This window comes from Mustela lutreola, chromosome 4 (assembly GCF_030435805.1).
Source record: "Mustela lutreola isolate mMusLut2 chromosome 4, mMusLut2.pri, whole genome shotgun sequence".
In the NCBI taxonomy this organism is placed as follows: Eukaryota; Metazoa; Chordata; class Mammalia; order Carnivora; family Mustelidae; genus Mustela; species Mustela lutreola.
This window is the reverse complement of record NC_081293.1, coordinates 55,697,856-55,710,367: the sequence shown is the minus strand read 5'-3', so window position 1 is coordinate 55,710,367 and position 12,512 is coordinate 55,697,856. Positions and strand designations below refer to the sequence as shown.

The following is a 12,512-nucleotide window of genomic DNA, read 5'->3' as shown; positions in this document are numbered from 1 at the left end:
GCCACAGGTTGGTGAGCACCTAGGGCGGGTGGGATCCTGCTTATCTCTGTGCCCCGAGCCCAGGGTAAGGCATTCTTGTAGGTACTTAGAGAACATTGTCACACAGAGCTCGGATGCATGAGACAGGGTCCTCCTTGTTACCTGCAGATCCCTAAGGACAGTGTCCTCCCCCAGAGCCGTCTCTGCCCCAGCTGGACAGACCTGGGCCCTGCAGCATTCCCTGGGGGCTGGTTTCCCATCTGCACCCTCTTGCTGTGTGGTGGGATCCAGCACCGGGGTTCGTGGACAGGCGAGGTCTGATCAGCTGGGAGCACTTCAAAGCACAGGGTCGGGTGGTGAAAGCCGCTAGGTGTGGGGGCACTGGGTACCAGGCCCTGTGTGGTCTGGGACGCCTCACCAGAAGACTCTTCAGTGTTTAGTTTTTAGAGAGAGGATAGCTCAGACTGAGCCAGGCCGAGTTCTGGTAGGCAGGGTGGGAGTGGGGAGGCGGGGGCAGAATGGGGAAGGGCAGGTCCATACATGAGTGTGGGTCCTGGGTTTGTGCTGTAGTTGGCATTGTCCCCTCATCCTCCCCTGGACCCCACGGCTATGCTGCATGCAGCTGATCATGACCTGCCTTCAAACCAGGCCTTGCTATTTCCTCTGATAATGGGGGTCACACAGGCCGCTCTGTGCAGGGCGGCGAATTCATTGCCCCACCTGAGGCCCACAGCCACCGGCTCAGGTAATTGTCACTACTGTCCTTTTATAGACAGCCACCAGAGGCTCGGAGGCCTCTGCCATTTCTAATGCAGCCCCATAGTACCCACCTCTAGACCGATCTCTTGTGCTATTTTCTTCATAGTGTGAGTCCCTCCACAATGATCTTTCTTCTTTTTTGTTTACTTGTTCACGGTATCCCTCACCCTCATCTTATAGAAATGTCAACCCCATGAAGGCAGGACCTTGTCTGCCTCTTTCCCTACTCAGGGCCGACCACAGGGTTGGCACAGAGAAGGTATATAGTAAATGTTTGTTGACTGACTGACCGACCAACCAACTGAATGAATAAATGAATGAAATATTTGTTGAATGAACGAGCCAGGATTTCTTCTCCCTTTTCTTTCTTCTTCTGATGGAGCACTCTTTCTGTCATTCTTGAGGAATGTTCTGGAGACAGAATGAGCCTCCTCTCATATGTCCTGGGCAGTCTTCAGGCAGGCACTGAAGTCAAGGAGGGAAGTGAGGTCTCCCTGCCCTTGGGGACAGCATTGTCACACACAGGCCACAGGTGAAATCAGTTTTGTGTACTACAGTGGGAACAACCAGGATAGATTAGACATCACACACAGAAGGTTAAGCATTTTGTTGTGACCCGCACACGTTTTCATGGCTCTTGTGTAGGTGGTGGTCCCCACCTAATATGCATTTCTTTTTTTTTCTTCCAAGATTTTATTTAAATTCAAGTTAGTTAACATATGTAAAATGTATTTCTTACTTCGAGTGTTGATCACAAAAGTTGGAGCCCAGTGTGTGAGTTTCAGTCATGGGAGATGTCATCCTTGAACCTGAAAGAGTACAAGCAATGAAATTAATGATCCGGCTGGTAACTATGATGCCAATTACTGAACATGTGTTCCGTGTCAGGTGGGGGTGCTTAGGCCCAGGGCCCTGCACAGAGGCGAGGGGGAAAGAGTCCAGAGCAGAGAGTGATCCTGTCAGCAGGGAAGACTGCCTGGAGGAGGTGGAATGCACACTCAGCCTTGAAGAACCCCTCTACCCTGGCAGGTTCAGGGCTGGGTCAGAGCGCAAACCTCGGGTGGCACTAATCATAACGCTAGTAAGAGGTGCCTTTGGTGAGCTCTGGCTGAGTACCAGGCACCCCCTCATTCCTCCAGACACTCCTGGGAGGCAGGAACCACTCACATCATTTTGCAAATGAAGACAATGAGACTTGAAAAATGTGGGGACTTTTAGGGTAGAGAACATTACAGAGGCTGGATCCAAGGCACGACTGCACTGCTCGAAGACCAGGTCTGTAAGGCCTGGGCCGTACATGAAACGGGATTGAACAGAAGAAGGCTGCCACATTTTGGAGATGGTGTGGTGGGCCTAGAAGGCCAGACAGGTGCAGTAGGACCCCAGGCAACCAGGGCAGGTGGAAACTGGTCTATGCTGGGACTCAGACAGTAGATGTCTGATTACCTGAGCCTCAGAGGCCTCCTGGCTCAGGGGGAAGACTGCAGGCTCTATGACAAACCCCCAACCTCGTGGGCCCATGTAGGTCCCAGGTTGAGACCAAAGCAGTGCCCTGGGGAGCAAGGTTAGGTTGGCTCCCTGCCCTGACTCTGTCCTTGCCTCGGCCCCAGCCCCCTGCGGCCTGTGGTGGGCTTGGCAGGGAGCGAGGAGCAGAGCAGAGAGAGACCTGTTTCTCATCGTTCATCTAGTCTCATCTTTGCTGATTTGAACTCAGCTCCTCTGCCTCCCGGTGAGTCATTTGAGCTTGTCAGGCAATAACTCTTGGCTTGAGAGTTCCCATGAGGGAACTGGGGTTCCCACAGCCTATGTTTCTGTGCAGGGACTGGACATGGGATCTCTCCTTTGACAGCACCAGCACCGGCTGGCTTGGGTAGAGGGACTTTAGAGGCTACAGACAGTTCTGGGAGTGTGAGTAGTGGGGTTACTGGCTATTCTTTGTAGCTTTGGGCTACAGTAGGTTGGTTTGTGTGTGTGCTACACATACTTACCTACACACCCATGCTCACTTTCATGTCCACACTCATGCCCATTGGACACTTGTGCACACATATACCCTTATTCACATCTCTGCAGATGTGAGCTTACACATGAATAACACAAGCACATATGTATGCACACACAAGTACACACACTTGTATAGGGCTGTCAGTGGGGCCCTGGCATTCTTTAAGTCATGAAGTGATGTCTTGGGTGCTGGTGTGTGGGGAATGTGGGGTAGTCATAGCGCTGGGGGCAGGGTGTGCCGGCAGAGTGGGTGTAGGTCCTGAGCCCTCTAGATTTTGAGGTCCTCTTCTAGGACCATGGATCCTTTCCCATGGACTTTTGGGCTTCTGCTCTGAGCGTCTAGATCTCTCAGGAAGCTTCTGGGGCCTTTTGGGCTGAAAGAGTTGGCACAAAAGAATCTTCCCTCCTGCTTTGGGCTGGGAGAGAATAGAGAATAGAGAATAGAGTAGTTCATACTTAGGGCTGTTCTATGTCCCTTCCTTCTTCTCTCCTTCAGTACTCAGCCCTCTCTTCCTCCCAGGCCCAGGGTGGGGCCTATCTGGTCCTGAGCCTTTCTTGTGGTTGGGGGGACCCCCAGCCTCATGACCAGCAGGGACTTGGTGGAACCTCAGAGGCTGGGTGTGGGCTAGTGAGACTGGGCACTGTGGCCCGGTGGACTCCCTGGTGTTACCTTGAAACAGCTTCAGGCCTCTAGCCCTTTCCTTCTGGGATCTACCAGCCGAGCCTCAGGGCTGTCTGTTGGAGCTAGAAGGGCTGCAATGGTTGGTTCTCCTGGGGACACCTCTGCTCTGGGGTTTTCTGCTTGATTCAACAAGAACACCTACTGTGTGCATGGTGGATACAGATGGAGGAGTTCGGCACTGCGCTGGGGACCAGTTAGAATTTTGTCTTCCGGGAACTCAGTGTAGAGAAATAAACACAGACACAGCCCTCGGCCTCTGCTGGACAGTGAGGGAGGGTGAGCAGCATGTTTGCACGCTTGTGTATTTATGTGCGCGTGCATGCCCGCGCATGCGTTTGTGTGTTTCTGTGTGCGCTCATGCTAATGCGGGGGTAAGCACCCTTACTTTAGCCCCAGACTCCAGGGACAAGTACCCAGGAACGCGGCACCCTCGGGATGGCAGGCAGGGGCATCAGGCATCAGTGGGGGACCCGGCAGTGGGTGGGGTATTATGGGGTTGTGGCAAGAGGAGGAAGGAAAGGAATGGTGCCCAAGAATGGAGCATACCATGTGCAACTTGCTAGCCCTGGACACCTCCTTGAAGGCAGACAGGCCTGCTTAGGGGTGAGGAACTTGGGGGAAAAAGAGCTTATGTCACATTTTCCACACCACATAGCCAGTACACTGTGAGCCCATCTGGTCCTAGCTTGGCTGGACTCTCAAGGTGGTTAAGAGGCTTCTCTGGCCCCTCCTGGACTTCCTCTTCCCTTCTTTTGGCATATCTTGGGTGCAGCAGAGGCAGGCCTGCAGTGGAAGGCAAGTCTTCCCTGGGCCTCCGTTTCCCCATCCACTACACTAGGGGTGATATTAAGTCACAGTACTTATTTCATAAAATCATCTGCTGAATGTAGCATTTGAAACCTGGGTGCTGGAGGCTGGATGAGAGAACCACAAACCACAACCATTCCTTTTGTTCTCATTCATTCCCAGGGCTGACCTGGGGGGCTGCGTGCCTCTCTTCCAGGCCAGGGCCCTCTGGCCTGACTCTGGAAAGAGGTGAGGGCAGCGCTGCGTTTGTCCTGGGGAGATCCGGCTCCCCCACCTCCTGCTCCTGCTCTGAGTGGGGGCCAGACAGGTAGTGACAGGTGAGGAAGAAGGATTTCCCGAATGTGGAGAGGGAAGAAGTGACTCACTAACCACAACAAAGCCGATCTCTCCGAGGGAAGCCGCGGGGAGAGAGTGAACGCACGCGGGTGCCGGCGGAGGCGTGCCATCCACGGGCCTGCGTGGGCGGCTGCGGCGTCGGGAGTTGGAACGCTGCACCTAAGGGGCGAGGATAGTGGGAGTCACCTCCCCCCACTCATGGGGATGGGGGTGGAGGGTCTCCTCCCCTTCCGAAGTTTCTGTCCTCTCATCCCTTTAAGCCTCGGGTCTGAGGGGCGTCCAGGGCTTGGGAGAAGCCCACGGCCGGCCGAGCGGACAGTCTGCTCTACAGCCGCTGACACTGGAGTGGCTGAGACCCGGACACGGCGATCGTCTCGCTCAGGTTCTCAGCACAGTGAGGCATTTATTCAGGCTCCCCGATGCTCATCGGAGTACCGCCGAGGCACGGCCGGCCGGGCTTTAAACAGCAGAGAGAGGCGAGGGAAGCTCCGGCCCGCCGATCGCCGGGGAGAGCTGGAGTCTGGGAGGGGGTGTGGCGCCGAGAGCTTTCGCTTCTCTCTCCAGCCAGGGAGGCTGCATGGAGGGTTTGGGCATCTTCCAGCAGGAGCCGAACTAATGACAAGGGAAGAGGAACTGGCTTCTCAGGCAGTCTCCCCCGCCCCAAACTTTTCCTCCCAGCGCGGGGTGGGCGGGCAGAGAGAGGAAGCGGGGCCGGAGAAGGTGGGGCCAGCCGTTCCCTCTCCACCCCCGAGCCGCCGCTCTGGGATGCCAATCCCGACGCGGCTTGGGTGAGTGTGTCTTTAAATCCAAGCCCCCCGCCCCCGCGGCGGCTAGGGCAGGGCCTCGGGCTGGCCGGGGGCTGGAGCGGTGATTGGCGGCCGGGCCGGGTCCGCCTCTTGGCCGGGGGGCGCCGGGCGCGGGAAGCTAAGCTGCGAGCTGGGGTTGGGACGCGCATCTTCCAGCACCAGCGAGCGCGGGCTGAGGTTCTCCTGGCCTCGCCTCGTTGCGCCCGGCCTAACCGCCTCCGGAGCCGCCTCTGCCCACGGATGGGCTGGGGAAGTTGGGAGGAGCGAGACGGAGCCCGCGCGGGGCGCGCCCAGCCGCTGCCTGTCTTGGCGCCCGCAGTCTGGGCGCTGCGCACCAAACACAGGAGCGCGGATGCCCCCCGGAGCCGCGGGCTGGCAGGTATACACGCGTCCGGTCCCGGGGCTGGCGATGGGAGGACAGATCCGGAGTCCCCTGGGCACCCCCTTTCCTGGGGCGGCTCAGACCACCCACTCGCCATCCCCCGGCTCTGCACGCCTCCTGGGCTCCCGGAGAGGAGAGGCTCCGGGCTCCCATCCAAACCCGCACGGTATTGGTGCCTGGGAGAGAAGTGGGACCTCAATAAAGAGTGGGCGGTTATTAGTTGTTTGCCAGCCGCTGGGCTATATCTCTCTCCTCCGCCAAGGTTTCCGCCACTCTTGGGGACAAGGCCTGGGGCACGGTCCCTGAGCAGCCTCACTGCGCAGTTGGGAGGAGGGAAGCAGGGAAGCCAACTCTTGATCCATGCATAGGGTCACTGGACACATCTTTAAGGGGCTTGAGGCCCATGGAGCTGGTTCAAATTATGAGGTCCCAGTGGGCTCAAGCTTTGATTCTGAGCCCCTCCCGCCCTGTCCCTCTGCAGGCCTGGGAGTCCCGGGAGAATCCCTTTTCATCTTCAGAGTTTTTTCCTGAAGAGTCAGTGACTTGTCAGAAAGCAGAGTGGGGTGTGGGAGAGCTGTTGCACCTGACTCAAAAGTGGCCAGGATGGTTGGAACCTGTTCTTACCTCTTGGGCAGTGGGAGATGGAAGAAAGTGTCCTGGCCTCAGGAAGCTTCTGGCACTCTTTACTTTCCCAACCAAAGGTCTAGGCACCAAGTCCTTGGCTTCTGCTTCGAGTGGCTGGACCCAGTGACTGAGCACCTCTTACATGCCAGGCCCCTGGCTCTGCTGGGGAGAATGGGAGTCTGGGAGGACTCAGGGTGCTGTCCTCAGGTGGCTCAGCCCTATGGAGAATGCAAGACAAACAGAAAGTTTGCTGATACAGGCTTTCCATACCAGTCCCGGACTAATAATAGCGGAAATGCCAAGAGGCTCCGTATGATTAATTGCCAAATAAGTGATGTAGGCTGCCACTGCTGGGGTGGGGGGTGCTATTCTCAGGCAATCATATGCATATGTTTAAATCTGTTTAAAATGTTCTAGCACCATAGCCCTCTCCTCCTGGTTATCAGAAGTCCCCACCCCTGTGCACAGGGAGCAGAAAGGGGTTCCAGAGATTTCCTTGCCTGTATGTGTCCCCAGCCCCACGCTCAGGTTTTTTCCCGCTGGTAGATTTCTGAAGAAGCCCTTTTGGTTTTTGGAGTTAGGCCAAGCACGGGACTCCCCCAGCTTCCCTGGGGCCTCTGAGGTTTGAGGTCTAGGTCTAGCCTTATGGGAGGGAGGCTCAGAGGCCAGCAGGGAGGAAGTCCGCACTTCATTACTGAAGCGCCTCTATTGCGGGGGGCTGCGGATGAGGTTGGAAGGCTGGAGGCCCTGAGCCAGGGTTTCCTGTGAGCACAGACAGGCTGTCTGTCTTTGCTGGCCATCAGATATTGAAGTTGGTTGGGGTGATGGAGGCATGGGGGGGTGGGTAGGACAGGGCTAGCTTGATGTGGGTGGTCCCAGGGCAGCGCTGACCTCACTCTGAGGTTCTGCTCTGTCTGGGGGCTCTGCCCCCTCTCCCATCATCCCTGGCAGGTTTCTGTTTCTCTGGAACGCTTTGTGGAGGTGGCATTGTGCTCGTGGCCTTGAGCACTGTTCTGAGAGAGGGTGTTGCTCACCCCATGGCCCGTGGCTGGGACCGTGAGCACTGCTGTGAATACACCCACCTCCAAGCTGTCGGCACACACGGGTCACCCAGGCCCGGGTGGGGGACACTGGTGTGCCCAGAGATGTGAGTGTGCTTGGGTCTGCAGCAATGTGGGCAGAGACTGAGAGGAAGAAGATGCAGTGTGAATGAAGACAGATACAGGAAGGTGACAGAGGTGGGCAAGCAACCCAGGGGTACAGATGTGGGCAGGGGACACTTAAGCGTGGACCACACATGGGCCACAGACACTGTGTAAGCAGATAAGGTCTCCCGGGGCAGGGGGCCCTGGAACCTTCCCACACGAGAGGCAGAGACACTAGACATGGAGTCCCACGGATGTGGCTTGAGTAGCTGGCGGACTGGGAGTTGGCTGAGGGCTCCTGGGGAAATGGACACATATACCTGCTGAGTTACCCGACAGGAAGTCCTGGACAAGGACAGAGGTGGGTTCCAGGATGTAGCCTGAGGAGTGCCCTGCTCGGTTATCCCTGTGATTCCTGGCAGCAGGAAGTTGTCCCGTTTCAGGTGGTGGTGGTGTAGGCGATCTGTGGTGTGGCTGTGTTTCTAGGTCCCCACTGGGGTTTGAAGCCCTCAAAGGGCTTGATGTTCTCTCTTGTACTCTAAGAGTCATTTGACCTCCCCTCTCCCTAGGTTACAGGGCTAGGTACATGCCCTAGCGCCAGTAAGGGCTCCTTGAACCTTTAAATCTCATCTTCCTTGGGTTTCCAGAAGTTTCCTGAAGTGCGGCTGTGTGGTTTGCGTAGGGAAGGAACCTTGCTGGGGGCTCTTCTTTGGAGCCCATGCCTGAGTGAGGGTCTCTGGCAGGGAAGGGACCATTCTTTTTTTTTTTTTTTTTTTTTTTTTTAAGTTTATTTTTTTTAACTAATCTCTACACCCAAAATGGGACTCGAACTCATGACACTGAGATTGAAAGTCATGGGCTGTACTGACTGAGCCAGCAAGGTGCCCAGGAGGGGACCATTCTTATGGAAAAGAAAAGGCAGATGGTGTAGGGGGTTGTCTTTGATAAGACTGTTGCCCTCAGGTGTTCCCTCCCCTAAACCCTGGGCTTGGCCAGGGAAGGGCCCCCCCCTTTCTGGCTGTCATCACTTCTGTTCTGCCCAACTGGGAGACTGGGAGCCAGCACGACGTCTAGACCCAGTTTGAAACTAACTCACTGCACAGCCCTGGGTAAGTTACTTAATTTGTCTGCATTAATTTACCTTTAGCCCCAAACTCCTCATCTTTAAAACGGGGCCAGTGACCCCTAGCCCTTGAGGGTGTTTTGAGGTTTAAATAGGAGAAAGTCAGTAGAGGGCCTGTGACCCAGGATATGGCACAGAGGGAGTACTGTCAGTGGAGCTTTGATTACAAGCCTTTCCCTGTGGCCAGGACCCCCCAGAGCTGCATCGGAAGCCAGGTGGCTGGCCTTGGGAAGCTGGGCAGGCAGGCACCCTTCACTGGAAAGCTGGGGGCTTTGTCCTCAACCCTTGCCCACCAGCCACTCCTCAGTCCTATGGACCGTCCACACGCAGGGTCAGGAAATGGCAGGCAGGGCGTCTGGAGGCTTGGGCCTGCTGCCTGCCAGGCCTCTGGGAGGGCAGCCAGTGGTTTGCTAAGAATAGGCCCAGATCACGGGTCTGCTTCCCAGCAGGGAGCCGTGTGCCTCCCCTGTATGGGCCAAGGTGCTTGCCAGCCCTTTTATGTTTCTTGCAGCTGGCTCTCCCCACAGGAGCAGGCCTGGGAGCAGCAGCCTCTTCTTGGGTTTTTGGCTGGGACCTGGGGAAAGAGAAGGCCTGGGAAGCACTGACCATTCAAATCTCCAAGTTCCTCTTCCACTCAGAGATTGTCACCGGCTCCCTGATCGTCTTCCTACCTGCCAGTGGATCTGCGGTGGCTAAGAACACAGGTTCTGGAACCATACCACCAGGGTGTGAATTTCGGGTCCCACACACATTAGCTGTGCGCCCCTGGGCAGCTCACTTACCTTCTCTGTGCCTGATTTCCTTGTGTAGCAGGGTTAATGCTAGTAACTTGCTTAGAGGGATGTTGCAAGGATGAAAGGAGGTGGTGCCTGGAGAGTGGGGTCACGTGCAGCTCCTAGTAAGTGCTTTTTGAACGTCGGGGGCTACTGTGATTACTGTGATTAGTGCTTTCTCTGCAGAGGGGGAGATGGGTGAGGCCAGGCTGGCTTGCATGGTGCCTCCTGGTCAGAAGGCACCTGTATGCAAGCTTTTCGATGGGGATTCCTGGCCCTGGGTTCAGTATGAGGTACAGGGGACCATAGGTGAGAGAGACCGAGTCCCTGCTGGGTGATGGAGGCACATGCATACATTATACCATACCTGACAGGCACCTTCCCAGGGCCTGTACTAGCTGTGATGGGAGCTGGAGGGAGGCAATGATCTGCCTTGGGGTGGGGTGATGCATCAGGTGGGCTTCAAAGGATGGAATAGAGCTTGCAAAGGTGAGGGAAGGCTTCCCAAGCAGAAAAAGCAGCCCATGCAGAGCGGTGACAGCTTGGTGTGTTTAGGAACGTGAGCAGATCCATGCGCCTGGGGAGGGGACCCACACTTAGCCTCTTGCCCCGTCACAAAAGCCCTTGTATGCTGGGACCTTCTGTCTGGAGGCAGCCCTGGTTTCCCTGTTAGGACACAAGCTGGAGGCCCACCAGAATTCTGCGCCTCTCACTTCCCTTTTAGGAGCCACATTTGCTGTCCCCTCATTCTCCAGAGACCCTCCTGCTGCTTAGAAATGCCTGCCAGCCCTCCCTGGGGGCCCTTGTTTTTGAGCTGGGGCTCCAGACTGCTCCTGCCCCAGGAACGTGCCTATTTTTGCTCTTGGTTAAGATACCCAGGTGTTAATAGGTCCCCCATCTTGGGAATGAACTGAAGCCGTTGAAAACTCCTTAGCTTTTCCTAAGGAGTGAATGTCTAATGGTGGAATTCTGGGACCTTGGGACGTGTTCTGTATGTTTCCTTTAACTGACATATGGACTGGCTTTATCTCCGAGGGGGGTGCCCCTTCTTGGCTGTGGTCCTCCGACGAGTGAGACACAGGGCATCTGGGGTTACCTTCATGCCCAAGGCAGGCAGCAGGGAGCATCTGGGAACTGGGTGTGTCATGCTGACCTGGTGGGCTCCCAGGGAGGTAGGGCTTTTGGAAATTCCAGAAGGGAGGGTGTGGTGCTGGGAGCACTGTGGGTCCACCGCTCAGCCTCCCGCCCTTGCCCATGAGGAACAGCCCCATTCCAAGAGTCTGGGTTGGCCCATGCAGGAGGAGAGAGGTAGGTGCCCTCAGATGACCTTGGCCTTGCCAGCCTCTGCTGCCTGCTGAGCCCCAGGGCCTGTCTGCCTGCAGGCTATGTGGCCTCTGTCCAGGCCTTCCTCAGAGTGGAGGATAGGGATGCTTGGATGTTTTGAAGGTTGTTGATGTTTAGAAAGCACAGAAGGGAGTTTCCCTCTTCTTTTCCTTTCTTTTTCCTTTTCCTGGAACTGTAGACCCCACGACAACGTTAACCCTCTCCTGCTGGTCACAGAGTGACGGCTGCATGTGTCCTCTTTGACTGCTACCCTGTAGTTACTGAGTCCTTCCTCCTAGGGTCCCTGAAGTGGGTGCTGACCTGTTCAAGTCTCCATGGCAGCCCTCCATTAGAGCCCCAGGGCCCTGGTTGGCAGGGCCTAGAAGACCTCATCCAGGCTGGGTCTGATGCTGGCTCCTCCCTGCCCATATCTTGGCCCAGCAGTTCTTCAGCCTCAGTTTGACCCCCTGCTCCGTGGGTGTGTGCCTGCTGACTTGCCTTTGGATGGAGCCTCATGGGCTGTAGAGGTCTGTGGCAGGGGCTGTGCCACTGGCTCACTCCAAGGCCTGCTGGGAAGCTCTGGTTTCCAGATGCCTCAGAGAGAAGGGCCTTCCCTGGAGATCGGGCCTCCGAGGTGCAGAGCCCTTGAGGGAGCTGTGGTGCAACTCTCTACTGGGCCCTGAGCTGGGCCTGGGGTGGATAAGCCCCGGACTAGATTTCACAGCTGCCTTGGAGCCCAATTTCCCATCTGAAAAATGGGCATAATAATTTTTTCCCTCCCTCCCTACCTAAAGAAAAAAATTTTTTTTTAATTGAGGGGATCTTCACTTGACATAAAGTTAATTATTTTCAAGTGTACATTTCAGTGACCTGTCCATTCACAGTGTCGTTTGATGACCGGCTCTGTCGAGTTCCAAAATGTATTCCTTACCCCAAAGGAAAACCTGGACTCACGGAGCAGCCAATTCCCATTCTCCCATTCTCACCTCTGTCTTACTTAAAAAAAAAAAAAATAAATAAAATATTTTATTTATTTATTTGAGAAAGAGAGAGTGTGTGTGGTGGAGGGTAAGGCAGAGGGAGAGGAAGAACCAGACTCCCCGCAGAGCAAGGAGCCCAATGCGGGGCTCAATCCCAGGACCCTGAGATCATAACCTGAGCCAAAGTCCGGCACTCAAGACGACTGAGCCTCCCAGGCGTCCCGCAAAAAGACTTACGGAGGTGTATGTGCCACAAAATTCATGGATTCTTAGTGCACAGCTGCATGAGTGCTGGTAACTGCCGGGAACGTGCAGCCAACACCTCAGTCAAGTCTGAGAGCCCTTCCCCACTGGAAGGTTCCTCGAGCCCTGATGCAGCCGGTCACCACTCCCACCCCCAGGCCTGGGCCCACTTAGGTCCTTTCTGTCCCTCTGGTTTTGCTTTTCTTAGATTGTCACATAAATGGACTCAGAGCATGGCTCGTCTCCTGTCCAGCTTCCCTGGTCCTTGTGCCCTTGAGATGTGCTCACATTGCTGGACACTTTGGCCATGCCTTCCTTTTTGACTGCTGAGTAGTATTCCAGGCTGAGTGTGGGTGGGGTGGGGGGGACTGCTTATCGCTTATCAGGTTCCCAGGAGATGCCTGCCCACCCTGCTTTTGAAAATGTCAATGAGAAAAGAATATAAAGTAGTTATGTTCATGAAAGATTCAAGTAGTAGCTTCGCACAGAGAGTACGATGGGAATCTCCCTCGCCCCTCGCCCCCGTCCTGTCTTCACTGGAGAGAA

At 55.6% G+C, this 12,512-nt stretch overlaps 1 protein-coding gene and 1 long non-coding RNA gene across 2 annotated transcripts in view; one reads left to right on the top strand and one right to left on the bottom strand.

Annotated features, from left to right (window-relative positions):
* Positions 1-248: 248 nt before the first annotated feature.
* Positions 249-6,637, bottom strand: LOC131828869 (uncharacterized). Its single transcript, XR_009352597.1, has 3 exons — positions 6,380-6,637; positions 1,478-1,547; positions 249-1,289 (listed from the first exon to the last, which is right to left on the bottom strand). It is a non-coding gene; the product is annotated as an uncharacterized LOC131828869 (long non-coding RNA).
* The window catches only part of PALD1 (phosphatase domain containing paladin 1), a 69,651-nt gene continuing 62,533 nt past the window's right edge, over positions 5,395-12,512 (top strand). The window contains exon 1 of the mRNA XM_059170028.1: positions 5,395-5,752. The gene's annotated coding sequence lies outside the window, so the exon portion shown is untranslated. The remainder of the gene's footprint in view (positions 5,753-12,512) is intronic.